The sequence below is a fragment of the Lygodium microphyllum genome, chromosome 13 (assembly GCF_053477565.2).
Source record: "Lygodium microphyllum isolate KBCC chromosome 13, Lygodium_microphyllum_v1.1.10, whole genome shotgun sequence".
Taxonomy (NCBI): domain Eukaryota; kingdom Viridiplantae; phylum Streptophyta; class Polypodiopsida; order Schizaeales; family Lygodiaceae; genus Lygodium; species Lygodium microphyllum.
This window is the reverse complement of record NC_141147.1, coordinates 2,553,253-2,567,663: the sequence shown is the minus strand read 5'-3', so window position 1 is coordinate 2,567,663 and position 14,411 is coordinate 2,553,253. Positions and strand designations below refer to the sequence as shown.

Sequence of the window (14,411 nt, the reverse complement as noted above, 5' to 3'; positions counted from 1 at the left end):
GAAAAAAAATTTGAGATCGGGCCCCCAGAGTAGCCCTGGCCAGAGGCTCACATCTGGGGTCTTTAGCACACTCCATGCATAGTGAGTCTAACATAGTGAGTCTGACACTAAACTTTTGTGATGTAGGACATTGTCTATATAGATGAATTTTCATCTAGACAAGGTGGCCGATCTGGTAGCCAAGGATGTAGGGTTTGGCATTGAAGGAGTATATCGGCTAGCTTGTGAGTGACATTATTGTATTCCATAGGACATGCTCTCCGGATTTTGCTAAGAACTTCTTGAAGTTGAGGGCACTAATGACGGTTGGGCCCTTTAAGAGTATCCCAACCAACTCTAGCTTGGAGAAAGTAGTGTTGCTTCAATGTTTGAAGCTCCTCTACTTATTCTCTAGTACTAGGTTTGAGCTACTTTTTTTCATGGTGGCCCATGGCATGGTTGCTGGTGTTGAAGACCCCAATGTCATTAGGCACGGATTACTAGGGAAAAATTTGTTTCTCCCTATGATCAAGAATAGTTCTAACCATAGGGAATCTAGCTCAAAGAAGCCTAGAAGAGAGTAGATGTACTTAGTGCCAAATGATATCTCATCACCAATGTAATGTAATTTGTAATCTTCTCTTGAAATAATGAAAATTTCATGCAATTTAGTTTGTTATACGCATTGTTTATTATTATTTTTTACTTGAATGTTACGTTTATTTATCAAATTTATACACAACACAATTCGTACCCTAAATTTAGTATGTAGTGCTTTATCGAGTTCGTGAGCAACATGTATTCATTCAAACTCGTGTAACGATAACTCAAAGACATAAATAAAACAAATAACAAGTGAATAAGCAAAAATAAGACATGCCAAAAAAATTGTATTCATATTCATAACATTTTACATGGGATCCATTATAACCAAGGTTTTACAAAATATCTTTGGAAGCTACATTCCGTATATGTTTTGGTAGTACACCCCTATCATTGTTGATCTCTGCAAGGACTATCATTCCATCACCAGAAGAACCTCGCTATCTGCAAATCCCTATCGATGACGATGACTCTCCTTGCATGTACTACGGCATAGACCGAGTCTCTGAACAAGTCGATGAGGTAAGCTTCTGCAACTTCCTGTAGTGCAAGGAGGGCTTGGGCAGACTAGCAATCGTGTTGTTGCAAGCGTGATCCATCTAGGAAGTGCCTATTGTTGTTCTTAATGAGTATACCATCCATAATCTCACGCATTAGCTTCTGGAATGGAGCCTTTGGTATCAGGAGGTATGTGGTCTTCTGGTAATGGCGGATCTCACAAAGAGCCACTATGCCTGCCTTCCGTCAATTCTTGTGATGTTGGCATGTTGGTGGTGGTGGTGGTGGAGCTAGGGGAGGTGGCATGTGCATAGGATTTCTAGGGGGTGCCTCTGGGCTGCTTGCTTGGTGCGTGCAAAATCTTCTTGGAGAGAAAACTCAAAACTCAAAAGTGAAATGTGTTAAATGAGGTGAAACTTTAAGAGTCTCTACCCTTGCTGGCTTTTGCCCCCTCTACATGATGACATGGCCCAGGAGACTAGCTCTTTGGTAGCCTAGTCAAGTTAAGGCTTGAAACTTTACATTTTGCTAAGGGTTTTTACATCCACTATGGGAAACAAGATCCACTACAGGAAATAGAGATCCACTATGGGGAAAACATGATCCACTAAGGAAAATTCTTTATGGTCATCAGCAGTGGAAATTTCTTTATCTTCTTCATTTTTCTTTGGCTTCTTTGGCATCCTTTGGTGATGTCCTTGATCTTCTTAGTCTTTTCTTTGTCCCCATGCTCCTTCAAATGCTTTTTTGTTTCCATATTGACTTGAAAGGATTAAGCCATTACACTCAATCCAAGCCTTCATAGTCTTGAAGCTTTTGGAAAAATGTTAGGCGTGAACTTTTGTGCAGAACTCATGTACAAAGTCATTATTTTGGCTTCTTATGTTTTGGATGGGTTATGTCTGATTTATATACAAAGCTCTACTAAAATCTTGGAAACTATCTTAACTCAATTTGGTCATTGCCAAGTGTTACAGTCGACTAGAGTTGAAGATTGGGCTTTGGAACTTGACCTAATCAAGTTGCAGGTTTTCATAACAATAAAACATGTTTAACCATCAAGCATGGAAGTCAATCCTTCAGAGCCCATTTAGGTCCATATATTGCCAAGTGTGTTCAACCATAACGCATATGCAACTTTTTTTTTTTGAAGTGGGCCACAGGTCTCTAGAATATCTAGTTTTGAAGGATACTCAACCACCACAAACGTATCTTTTTGCAGCACAAGTGATGCAGACAGTTGACCCAATAGGACATTATAGTCAACGGCCTCATAAGGAGGAGTCACATTGATAAAATCAAATCCACCTAAAGTTTAGTTTCAATTTGATGTTTGTTGTAGAAAAGATTCCACTTTCATTAGATGCACAACTAAATGTTGTAAAAATTCCTTTTGGCTTCAGCACCTTTGAAGTGATCCAAGGATCCATCTCCACGAGATGGGCTGAAGTGCATCCCCTGTTGAGAGCTTCAATGCAACCTGAGCTTGTGCCAGTGTACAAATCCAACCATCTCCTAAAGAGAATCTTTCGAAGTCATGCAACCTTGCCTGTACAATATAAAAAATGTCCCTGCGAACAACCTCCATTATTGGCCACACACTCATCTCACAGAGATGAGCTTTTTTCTACTTGCCTTTCCTGCCATTACCTGGAGAATCTTGTGTGTGCCCCTAGGTACAACTTTTTCCACTTGGGTACCAGATGTGTGAGACTTCTTTTCTCCATTGACTGGGATCTTTGGGCTCAATATTTGCTAGCGCAATAATCTCTTGAATGGACAACTTGGGGCCTTGGCTGATACTATAGTTCTCCTCATAAATTGTGGGGCTATTGTTCATTGCTTGTTTGTTACTGAGAGGATGTTGAGAGGAATGGTCTTGCCGATGTTGTTAAGCAGATACATGGAGGTAGATACCATGAGCGTGAGAGATGGTACTGGTAGAGGCAGCAATGTTGCTGACAAGGAGAGCTTGGGTTTTTTTTTTTTACAGGAGCAGTCGTCACTATTGTCAGTGGAAGGAATGGCTTGAGAGATTGGGATGGAAATGGACTTGTACAAGGAGAAGAATAAAATAAACAAATTGTAGAGCTTGCAAAGAAGAGAAATCACACCACTAGAAGCTACCTAGCTTAGCCATGGCTTTGATACCATGTTGAGAAACACAGATCTAGAGCTATGCTAGCTATGGTGGACGGAGGTTATAAACATGAAACATGATTGAGATAAAGAATTGTAACTCAAGTGATTTAGGTTCCAAGATAGATTAACTTGGACTCATAAACACAATCTTGAGTGATACAAAATGATCGTACTCTTTTTTTTGTTGAATGAGTGTCAAGTACATGCTTATATAGCTTTTGGATAGTACCGCTCTTCCTCATTGTGCTTATGGGATTCTGAATACCTCTTCCTAGAGCATACATCATTTGTTTGTCTTCTAGTATCTTTAGAGCATAGATCTAGCCTTTATGGGAAAGTATCATTTGTTATCCTCAACATGAGTGTTGACTTGTTTTTTTCACAGTCACACTCTCAAGCTCATCAACCCCAACTGCATTCTATACATTACTATACTAGCTACTCATTTCATAAAAAACAATATCCCTGCTAACTCTCAACTCACATGTAATAAGATTGTAACATCTATATCCCTTTTTGTCAAGAGAATATCCAACAAATACATATTTTTTTGCTTTGGGATCCAATTTTTTATGCAAATAATCAAGAATATGCACATAAGCAATACATCTAAATACCTTTAGATGCGACATATTTGGCTTTTTGCCTATAAAATTCTCTTTGAGTGTCATATAATATATAGCAGTAGTGGGTGTCTTGTTCATAATATGTATATAGCAGTAGCAACTACTTCATCCCAATAGTACTAGGGCAAGTTTTTTTCTGACATCAATGCATGATCCACCTCTGCAATATGCATGTTTTTCACTCAACAACCCCATTATGCTGCGGAGTATATTTATGTGTATACTGTCTCTATATACCATTTCTCTATAAAAAATCAAAAAAAATAATTGGAGAGATATTGTCCCCCTCCATCTGACCTTAGGCATTTAATATACAACCTTGTCTCTTTCTCAACTAAAGCCTTAAAGCTCTTAAAGTGAGTAAACATCTCACTTTTCTTGCACATGAAGTAAACCGATACTTTGCTAATATGATCATCAATGAAGCAAACATAATACCTGCAGCCACTCAAAGTTGCAGTCTTTGTAGGACCCCATATATCAAAATGTATCAATTCAAGCGGCTTCTTGCATAAATGCTTTTCATGTGGAAACATGTGCATTGCTTGCTTTCCAACTTGACATGCTTCACATACTTTGTGTATCCCATCAACTGTAAACTTAGGTCATCCATTTACAATCTATTTTGACTGCATATCTTTCAACCACTACACATTCACATGACCAATTCTCTTATGCCAAATTTCAATATCACAACACCTATGCAAACACGGCAACATCCATTTCAAGAGGATTTATATCAAGAGTAAACAATTTGCCAATATGTTTTCCTTTTGCAACAATCAACCTACAATCATTTTTTAGGTCTTCTACATAACAACCATAAAATGTGAACCAAGCCTCCAATCCTATAAGATCTCAAGCTTTCACATGTGGTCAAGTTGACTTGAGATATGTATGTATAGAGTATCCAATGCCAATCTTGTCAAACTTAAAAGATCTTTTCGTGCTCAATTGTGGTTTTTCTCCTTATGGTGTCTTGCTAATAGACTTTCAGTACATTAGGGTACTAGGTTGGAACAATTGGCGTTACTTAAAGAGGATTTAAGGTTAGTAAAGTTTCCTTGAACTATTCTCTTTAGCAATGTCTACTTATAGCAAAAAAATTTAAAAACCCTTAAACCTGAATTAATGTATCCAGGATTTGAAAACATATGAGCAGTGATGTGATTGATGTGAAATTTTATCTATGGACTCCTCTAGGATAAATCAACTACCCAAAAAAATTTCACTCTCATTAGAAGTCTCTATGACACCTATCCGAAGATTGGCGTCTAGGGCATTGAATCCCCAAATTCAAGGCCCCAAACATGAGCCTCCAGACAGGTGTCCCAGATACTTCTAATGGGGCCCATTTTTAATATCCATGAGTTTTTATGATGCCCAGCATGTGGGTGAAGTTTCGATAGATTTCAATTTATAAAATTGGTGGTTTAATCATTTTTTAAAAATACATTAACTAGATTATACTTCACTGATAATACAAAAACTCACCACCACATTAAGTGTGTGCAACTGCATATTAAATGTGTTATCAATCAAACTTTGTGAAATATTGAAAACTTAAAATTTCATAAAAAATAAGTCATGGGTCAAATGGAATATCGCATATCGAATATAGTGTTGTCAAACCGCCAAATACAGTAAATATATAATGCATCGACCCATGTACAACTGATCACTGATGTGTTCATGATTGCGTATTGAATTTATCTTCAACAAAACTACTTTCAAAATTAGAAACTTGGAAATACGCACAATGCAAATCATGGAAAAATAGAATATCAAATATTAGATTTGGCATTATGAAACCATGAAATATACGGTGAATAGTGCATTGCACCAAGTAAAACTAGAGCTAGGCAAAATTTAGCTCCATTTTGTAGGCCATTTCTATCAAATACTTGAAGGTCTACTGGAAAGATAAACCAAAACTAAGCTCCTTACAATCTACAACAAACCTAAGCTAAAAACATAGATCCGATAACAAGGTAGCTTCTCAAAGAATATTGTTGACATTAAGATTAAATGCATCCTTGTTGTTGCGGATCCTACGAACAAGAACCGTATCTATGGGCTTAATAGTGATACATCGGGCATGAATGGCTAAAAGTTGACAATCACCCATTAGATCAATCAAGTAACTTTCAGCTGCTTCTTGAAGAGCAAGCAAGGCTTGATGACCATCACCCCACATTCCTTGCCTAGTTCCTTGAAAAGAACTTGTGATGATTCCCTAACTGCAGTTCTTGCAGTGTTTCTTACACCAACCTAGAGAATGGTGCCTTAGGAATAATTAAGTTGGTACTCTTCTGGAATTTCCTTATCTCACATAGCGTAGATGTGCCTGGTCTCCATCTTTGCTTCTTATGTGTTGGAGGACGTGTGTTACCAGCTAGAGTAGTAGTGGGAGGTGGAGCAACTAGAGCATGTGGACCACCATTTCTAGACAATGGCGAACCATCATTATTAATCACACTAGGGCCACCATTGTTAGACACAATAGTGCCACCATTATTAGCTGCAATAGGGCCACCATTGTCGACCACCAAGGGACCTTTTTCACTCACAATATGCTCACTAGATTCGGAAGAGTGTCTAGCTCTTACTCTTGTAGGTTCCTTCTTGATAGGAAGCTTGGAACGTGCCATGGTTGTGATGATGAAGGATAGAAAGGTGGAGGGTAGAGTGAAGAGTAATGGGAAAAAAGGAAAGGAGAGACTTGACTTAAGTATGAAACTTTTAAACTTATTGTGGTGTAAATAAACTTTTGAATTATCATTTCATTTCATTTCTCCACCCCATCCCTGCCTCTCTCTGTCTCCTACCACCCCCCTCATGCCCCTCTCTGTCTAGGCCAGTGAATGTTCCAAGGTTTGGAATTTTCATATCTTTGTCTTGGGATTTCGAAATTGAATTTTCATAAGTAAAAAACATAGTTGGAAATAAACTTTGAAAAACATAGTGACAAACCTTTGATTGGTACGTCCTACACTGCATCCTACAAAGAAAAATATATGCCAATTTGGATTAACATTCAAATCACACAATTACACCCCTTTGATTCACTATATCTGTGTTCCCTTTTACCCAGTTGGATCTTGCCTCTTTCTATTGATTTTAGTCATAATAGACCCTAATCAACCCCTAATCTACTTGTAATCTTAACTTTTAATCTACCTCTAATCAGTATCCAATCTTATCTTCTGTTCTATCAAAAATATTCTCTCTCTCTCTCTCTCTCTCTCTCTCTCTCTCTCTCTCTCTCTCTCTCAGAATTGATCAAATATATTTAAACACATTTATACAAAATCTTGGATAGTGGAGAAGAATAACATCATCTTATCTTCTACCCTAATTTACTCTCTGTCAATCTATTACTTATTTTCTTAGTTCATCTCACACAGTCCTCTCTCTTTTCCCCCTTCTCCCTCTTTCCCTATATATATATATATATATATATATATATATATATATATATATATATACATATGAAATGACACTTAAGGATTAAACAACAACTATGAAATAATAACATCACAGAGATTTAAAAAATAAAGATACATCCATTATCACTTGATTGCTTGTAGTATAGAGTGTTGAAGAGGAAGATATCTTGTTGCATAATACTAAAGAGGGAGATTGCTTGTAGCAGGGTAGAGAGCGTTGTAGATAGAGATTATTTGATTTCAACAAATGCTATCAAAACCACTCCTGAGATTGCTTGTAGCAGGGGAGAGAGTGTTGTAGATAGTACTGAGTGTTGCTTCAGAAGAATTCGTATGCAAGAAACCATATTCTGGAGGGAATGAGAAGAGTACACAAAATTTCGAACAAAACTAGAGCTTTGAGAGGGAATGAAAAAATGCCCAAAAATAGGCATATACTTGTCCAAAAATAATAAAAATTTACAAGGAGACTCTCGAGTCAAAAAGGTGTCTCTAGGTAAAAAATAATTTTAAAATATAATGTTTATATCTTTTTTAACTTTCGCCCTTTTAAGAAGCAGGAATAAGAATGATTCTAATATATTTTCATGTTGAAAATTCATGAGGAAATTAAAGAGTCATATATTAATGATTGGCTCCGTTTTTAGAGAAAATAGAATTGTATTCTTTTAGTAATGAGGATTTTGAGAAAAAGTGATCTTATCCTATAGTTTGAGAATAAAATAATAGCCTTGACATCTATTGAAAATACAAATACGAGATTTGCTTGATTGTAGAAGATCTCTTATTTTTATATTATTTTGGAATCTCTTTTTAGAGAGAGAGAGGTGGGAGAAATCTCTTAAGGGGCAAAAAAGAGATTCCATATTTCTCCAATGCAAACTTTGCCTAGGAGACAAAGGATAGATGTGGTAAACTATTCTAGACAATGCCAAATACAATGAATTGAATAGCCTTAAGAGTCCCTTCATCAAGAGATTCTCTAAGGTAGGCGTTGAGATGGCAAGCTCAACACGTGTGGACATTGATGATGGACCGTCTACACTTAGCACGTTGGTAGTCATTATGATACTCATATGGCCACTGACTTATCACTTATTATATTTAGTTCGTTACACCTATCTACAGCTGGTAAAGACATAGTGCCAGCTGATTAGTGTAGTCGGTTATGCACTGTTTGACTTAATAGGCCACTTTGCTTTATGTTGTATCTTATCTATACTTTGTGTATATTGTATAATGTATGGAAGAAGAAGAAGAAACCAGCAAGAAAACGTTTTGGCTTCCATCTCTCTTCTTGTATTCTTGAGTGAGCTTCCTCTTGTGTATACAGTGTGTGTTTGGCGCTGCAACTCAAGCAAGTCTCTCCACCACGCAATTCTTGACATGGTATCAGAGCCGCGCCACTGAGAGAGGCTGATTATGAAGGCTGAAGTGAAGGAGAAGAAGCAAGGTTTGAGCAAGCAAGCAATAGGTAAGAAGCTCCCCCATTCTTCCACTCTCTCTATCTTGCATAGTGCCTTTGCGGAGGCACCGGATGTAGGGTCGAGCCAAAAATCTCAAATTGCTATGAGATTTGGTGTGCCAACAAATCACTGTATATTCTGCAAGTCAACCCTTTAGGGCCTTCCTGCAGTTTTTTTAGGCGTTTGAGGCCGTTTCAGGCCCCGTTTTAGAGCCGTAAGGTTACACATAATAGTTTCAGGGTACACTGTGATTTCGGCTGTTTTGACCGAAAGTGGGTGCATAGGTTACAGATTTCAAATCTATAATTTTTGAGGTGTTTGCAGGAAGCAAACATAAGGTTTATCTACAAATAAGTTTTAGATTACATGTACTATTGAGCAATCAGTGAAAAATGTTTCTTGGTGTACTGTTGTGCACGTGTTGTAAAAGATTGCAGAAGACTAGCTTACTATGTTGTATCCTTGTTTGTGATAATGGCAGAGAGAAGTGGAAATCCGATTATTGAGAAGCTCGACAAGAACAACTACCCTTCATGGAAGTTCCGTGTGACGAACTTCCTTATTGGAAAGCGCCTTTATGAGTTTGTCTCAGGTGAAGAAAAGGAGCCAAAGATGGGTATCCCTCCAACTGCAGATGAGTTAAAAGCATGGAAAGAGTGAAGTGCGAAAGATAAAAAGGTGATGTACTAGCTATCTAAGTAATTGATAATACTATGCTAGGTCATATCAGGAATGTCTGCAGAAACTTCACATGCAGCTTGGACAATTTTTGAGAGCATATCAGGAATGCAGAAACTTCACATGTAGCTTGGACAATTTTTGAGAGCATGTTTTCAGTAAATACAAAGACACGAAAGATTCAACTCAAGCAAGAGTTGAATGCCTTGAAGAAAGGGAAAATTTCTATCAATGAATATGTTTTGAAGGTGAGGAGCATTGTAGATGCCTTAGCAGCGATTGATGCAATGCCGGATGATGATGATTTGGTTTCATCCACTCTGAGTGGCCTTAACAATGAGAAGGCATGGAAATCATTTGTTACTTCAGTATATGTACAGAAGCCATTTCCAGATTTTGATGGGCTGATCTCTCTCATGATTACTAAAGAGATCAATATCCAGGATGATTCATCTGAAAGAAATGGTGAACAGGTCCAAGCATTTTACTCGAGTTCAGGAAGGGGACGTGGAAGATCCTCTTCGAGAGGCCGTGGTATGGGACGTGCTGGCGATAACCAACAAAACAATTTCAATCAACAGTTTGGTGAAATGTAGGTTTCTAGAGGCAGAGGAAACTTTAGAGGCAGGGGGAGCTCTAGAGGAACAGGTGGATGGCAGAATAGAGGCTCTGGAAATTCTACTATTGTTTGCCATTATTTTCGAAAAACAAGCCATATTGCAGTCCATTGCTATGCAAAGAAGGATGATATTCGCAATGGTAAATTGCAGCAAGAAAACTATGCATCGTCTTTACGATAGAATGAAGACAAAAATGAGTGTTTGTTTGTTATGCAGCATATGATGAATGCAGTTACAGGAAAGGGGACACATGATATTGTATGGTATGTCAATTCAGGTGCATCTAATCATATGACTAGTCATGTTGAATGGTTTGGAGAGATGCAGGACTTACAAAACCCAGGTTATATATAGACGGGTGATGATTCATATCACCCAATTTCACACATTAGAAAGGTTCCCTTGTCCTTGTATGATGGCCAGACAAAGAGTCTGACAGATGTATTACATGTGCCATCAATTACAAAGAATCTAGTATCTATTGGCCAAATGGTAGAGCAAGGATTGCATGTTCGATTCAATGCAAAAGGTTGTTTTGTGGAAAACTTTAATGATAAGTGCAGGTTAGTCTCAAAAGGAAGTAGAGTTGGCCGAATGTTCACTTTAGATGCTAGAATTCCTACAATGGATTCTGCTATGTATGCTAAAGGAAAAGGAGTAGTTGTAGATATTGAAATATGGCATAAACGTATTGGATATGCAAATGTTCAAAGGCTGAAATTAATACAGTCGAGAGGATTGGTTACAGGATTGCCTTCTTTTAGAGTTGCAGAATTGCATAAAGTTTGTGAAGCATGCCAATTTGGTAAGTAGGCGAGACAACCCTTCTCACATGATAGAGAAGTGAGCAGAAATATACTTGATATAGTACATACAGATGTTTGGGGACCTACACAGAATGTATCTCTTGGTGGCAACAAATACTTTGTCACATTTATTGATGACTGTTCAAAGAAGTTATGGATATACTTCATGAAGGAAAAAAGTGATGTGTTTGAACACTTCAAATCTTTTAAGGCAACTATTGAAATAGAAATAAGCTTAAAAGTAAAGTGCTTGAGATCAGATGGAGGGGGAGAGTACCTCTCTAATGAGTTCAGTGGCTTCTTGAGGACTCATGGGATAAAGATGCAATTTACTTGCAAGTATACCCCATAGCAAAATGGTGTTGCAGAAAGAAAAAATAGGCATATTGCAGAAGTTGCACGAGCATTATTGGTTGAAAAGAATATGCCCAAATATTTTTGGTCTGAGGCTGTCCATACTGCTGTCTACATTATGAACAGAACTCCCACCGATACAGTTCATGGGATGACTCCTTTGCATACGTTCATGTGCCAGATAAGCTACGGAAGAAGCTTGATCCAAAGGTAGAAAAATGTGTTTTTATTGGATACTCTTTAGAGCAGAAAGGGTATCGCTGTTATAACCCTGTCATAAGTGAGTTTAGAGTGAGCAGGGATGTTATCTTTGATGAGATGGAAAGTTGGTATACACCTGCTAGTGATGTTTTGGATAATGATAATGATCAGGACAGCTATGTGCAGAAAGATAAACAAGAATCACAGAGTCTTAGTGGACCAAAAACAGCATCAGGTACTACACCTATAGTGAGCCCTTGGTCTGGGAGACTAAGGAGTAGCCCCACACCTTCAGGTGGATCTATAAGTGTTGTAGGGAAGGACAAAGAAAAGAAGAAAGTGTTGGATGGTAATGATGCTTCTACCAAGTCAAGTATAATGCAGATGGTTCAATTAGCAGGTATAAAGCTAGGCTGGTTGCAAAAGGCTATGCTCAAACATATGGTATAGATTATGAAGAGACATTCAGTCCAGTTGCTAGGATGGCAACTGTTAGATGTGTGATTGCCTTGGCAGTAGCCAAAGGTTGGAGTTTGCAGCAAATGGATTTTAAGAATACCTTCTTGCATTATGAATTGCAAGAAGAAGTGTATATGGAGTAGCCAGTAGGTTATGAGGATTTAGAGCATTCCACATATGTATGCAAGTTAAAAAAGGCACTCTATGGGCTGAAGCAAGCACCTAGAGCATGGTCTGACAAGATTGGAGAGTATCTTGTCAAAATTGGATTTTGTATTTTTGATGCTGATCACTCACTTTATGTGAGAAAGTGAGATGCAGGGTTGGTCATCATAGTCATCTATGTGGATGACTTGATTATTACAGGTGACAGTGACAATGGGATTGCTAAAGTTAAGGTCTTCTTGAAGAAGAAGTTTGAGATGAAATATTTGGGTGAGCTAAGATACTTTCTTGGTATTAAGAAGATCAGATGTGATGATGGTATATGGCTGTCCCAAAGGCAGTATGGCTTGGATATATTATCCAAGTATGGTATGACAGTATGTAAGCCTCTTTCAATACCATTAGAGCAAAATGTGAAGTTGAGTGTTGATGTTGGAGATGAGATAGAAGACCCTACTATGGTCAGGAGGATATTAGGGAGTTTGATTTATATGATATCACAAGGCCAAACTTGAGCTATGCTGTTGGCATTGTCAGTTCGTTTATGCAGATGCCTAAAAAGCCTCATTTGGATGCAGTTAGACGTATATTGAGGTATGTGAAGTCCACTTTACATTATGGGCTTTTTTATGAGGCAGGTAAGGATGTACATGTCTTTGGATACACAGATGCAGATTGGGCTGGTAGCATGTCAGATAGAAGACCTACAAGTGGATTCATGTTTTACCTTGGTAATGCAGCAGTTACATGGAGCAACAAAAATCAACCTACAATTACTTTATCGAGTACAGAGGCTGAGTATAGAGGTGCTGCTATGGCAGCATGTGAGGTGGTATGGCTGCAAAAGTTATTAGGTGATTTGGACGTACAGGGAAATGGTCCAGTTGTCATTCATTGTGATGACATGAGCAATATACAGCTACCTAGGAATCCAGTGTTCCATGGTAGGACAAAACACATTGAAGTGCACTACCACTTTGTGAGAGAGAAGGTACTTACAGGAGAGATTGACTTGGTATATGTCAGCAAACAGGATTAGATAGCTGACATTTTCACAAAGGCATTGGGTGCAGAGAAGCTTCGGAAGTTTTGAAGCTTACTTGGAGTTGTAGAGATAGAGTTGAGCTTGAGGGGGAGTGTTGAGATGGCAAGCTCAACATGTGCGGACATTGATGATGGACCACCTGGCTAGATGGGTCCGCACGTCTACACTTAGCATGTAGGTGGTCATTATGATACTCATATGGCCACTAACTTATCACTTATTATATTTAGTTTGTTACACCTACCTACAGCTAGCAAAGGCATAGCGCCAATCGATTAATGTAGTTGATTATGCACTATTTGACTTAGTAGGCCACTTTCCTTTATGTTGTATCTTATATATACTTTGTGTATATTGTATAGTGTGTGGAAGAAGAAGAAAAAACCAGCAAGAAAACGTTTTGGCCTCCACCTCTCTTCTTGTATTCTTGAGTGAGCTTCCTCTTGTGTATACAGTGTCTGTTTGGCGCGCAGCTCAAGCAAGTCTCTCCACCACGCGATTCTGGACAATAGGATACTCAAACAACCTCATTGTTAGGTTGATGAACATGAATAAAAAGGACATGCAAGATATCCAAGACTATGTCACCCATGTGCAAAGTCTCTTTGAGAGAATCCGGTTGTAGAGTGACTAGCAAAAAAGCAATCTCCATTGTGTTCATAAGTGAAATCCAAAGCGAAGATCTTTACAAGGCCTTGATGAGCAACTCTACCCTCCAAAGGGATGTGCTAGCTAGCTTCTTCAAAGAATCCATACGAGTGGATGACCTACTCAAAGAGAGGAGCTTAAGACCCACAATCTGAGACAACATTGCCTCTAGAATCTTAAAAAGAGCTACGATTGTTAGTGAAAGATCTAGCTAGAGCACCCAAGACAAGGGAAAGAGTGTTGACCAAAGCCAAGAGTTGACGGATGTGAAGCTAGAGTTAGCTAGGCTTCAAGAGATGATGAGAACGCCCGCTATCGTGCTGCTGCGCATCCGAGCCCTATACACCTCCATTTTTTTTGTTGTGCATTTGTGTTATTTTCTACATGTGATTCATTGTGTGTGTGATTGATGCATTACGATAATCCGTATTTTCAGTATCCGCATCCAATGTATATATTCCGCTAGTGTGTGTGTGTGTTTCTGTTTGGATGCATGATGTGTGTGTGTTAGAAAAATATGAAAAAACTGATGCCAAAGGACATTATCAAGCTGATAATTTCCATGATGATCTCTAAGAAAAGTGCAGGGAATTATGGAATCAAAGGAAGATTTGTGGAAGCCGATCATCTAAGTTCAAAAGTTCCCATGACATAGAGTTGAAGGAAGTCTCT

The 14,411-nt window shown here is 38.3% G+C and overlaps 1 pseudogene; it reads right to left on the bottom strand.

Moving 5' to 3' along the window:
• Positions 1–2,151: 2,151 nt before the first annotated feature.
• On the bottom strand, positions 2,152–2,920 carry LOC148026288 (uncharacterized; annotated as a pseudogene).
• Positions 2,921–14,411: the final 11,491 nt, after the last annotated feature.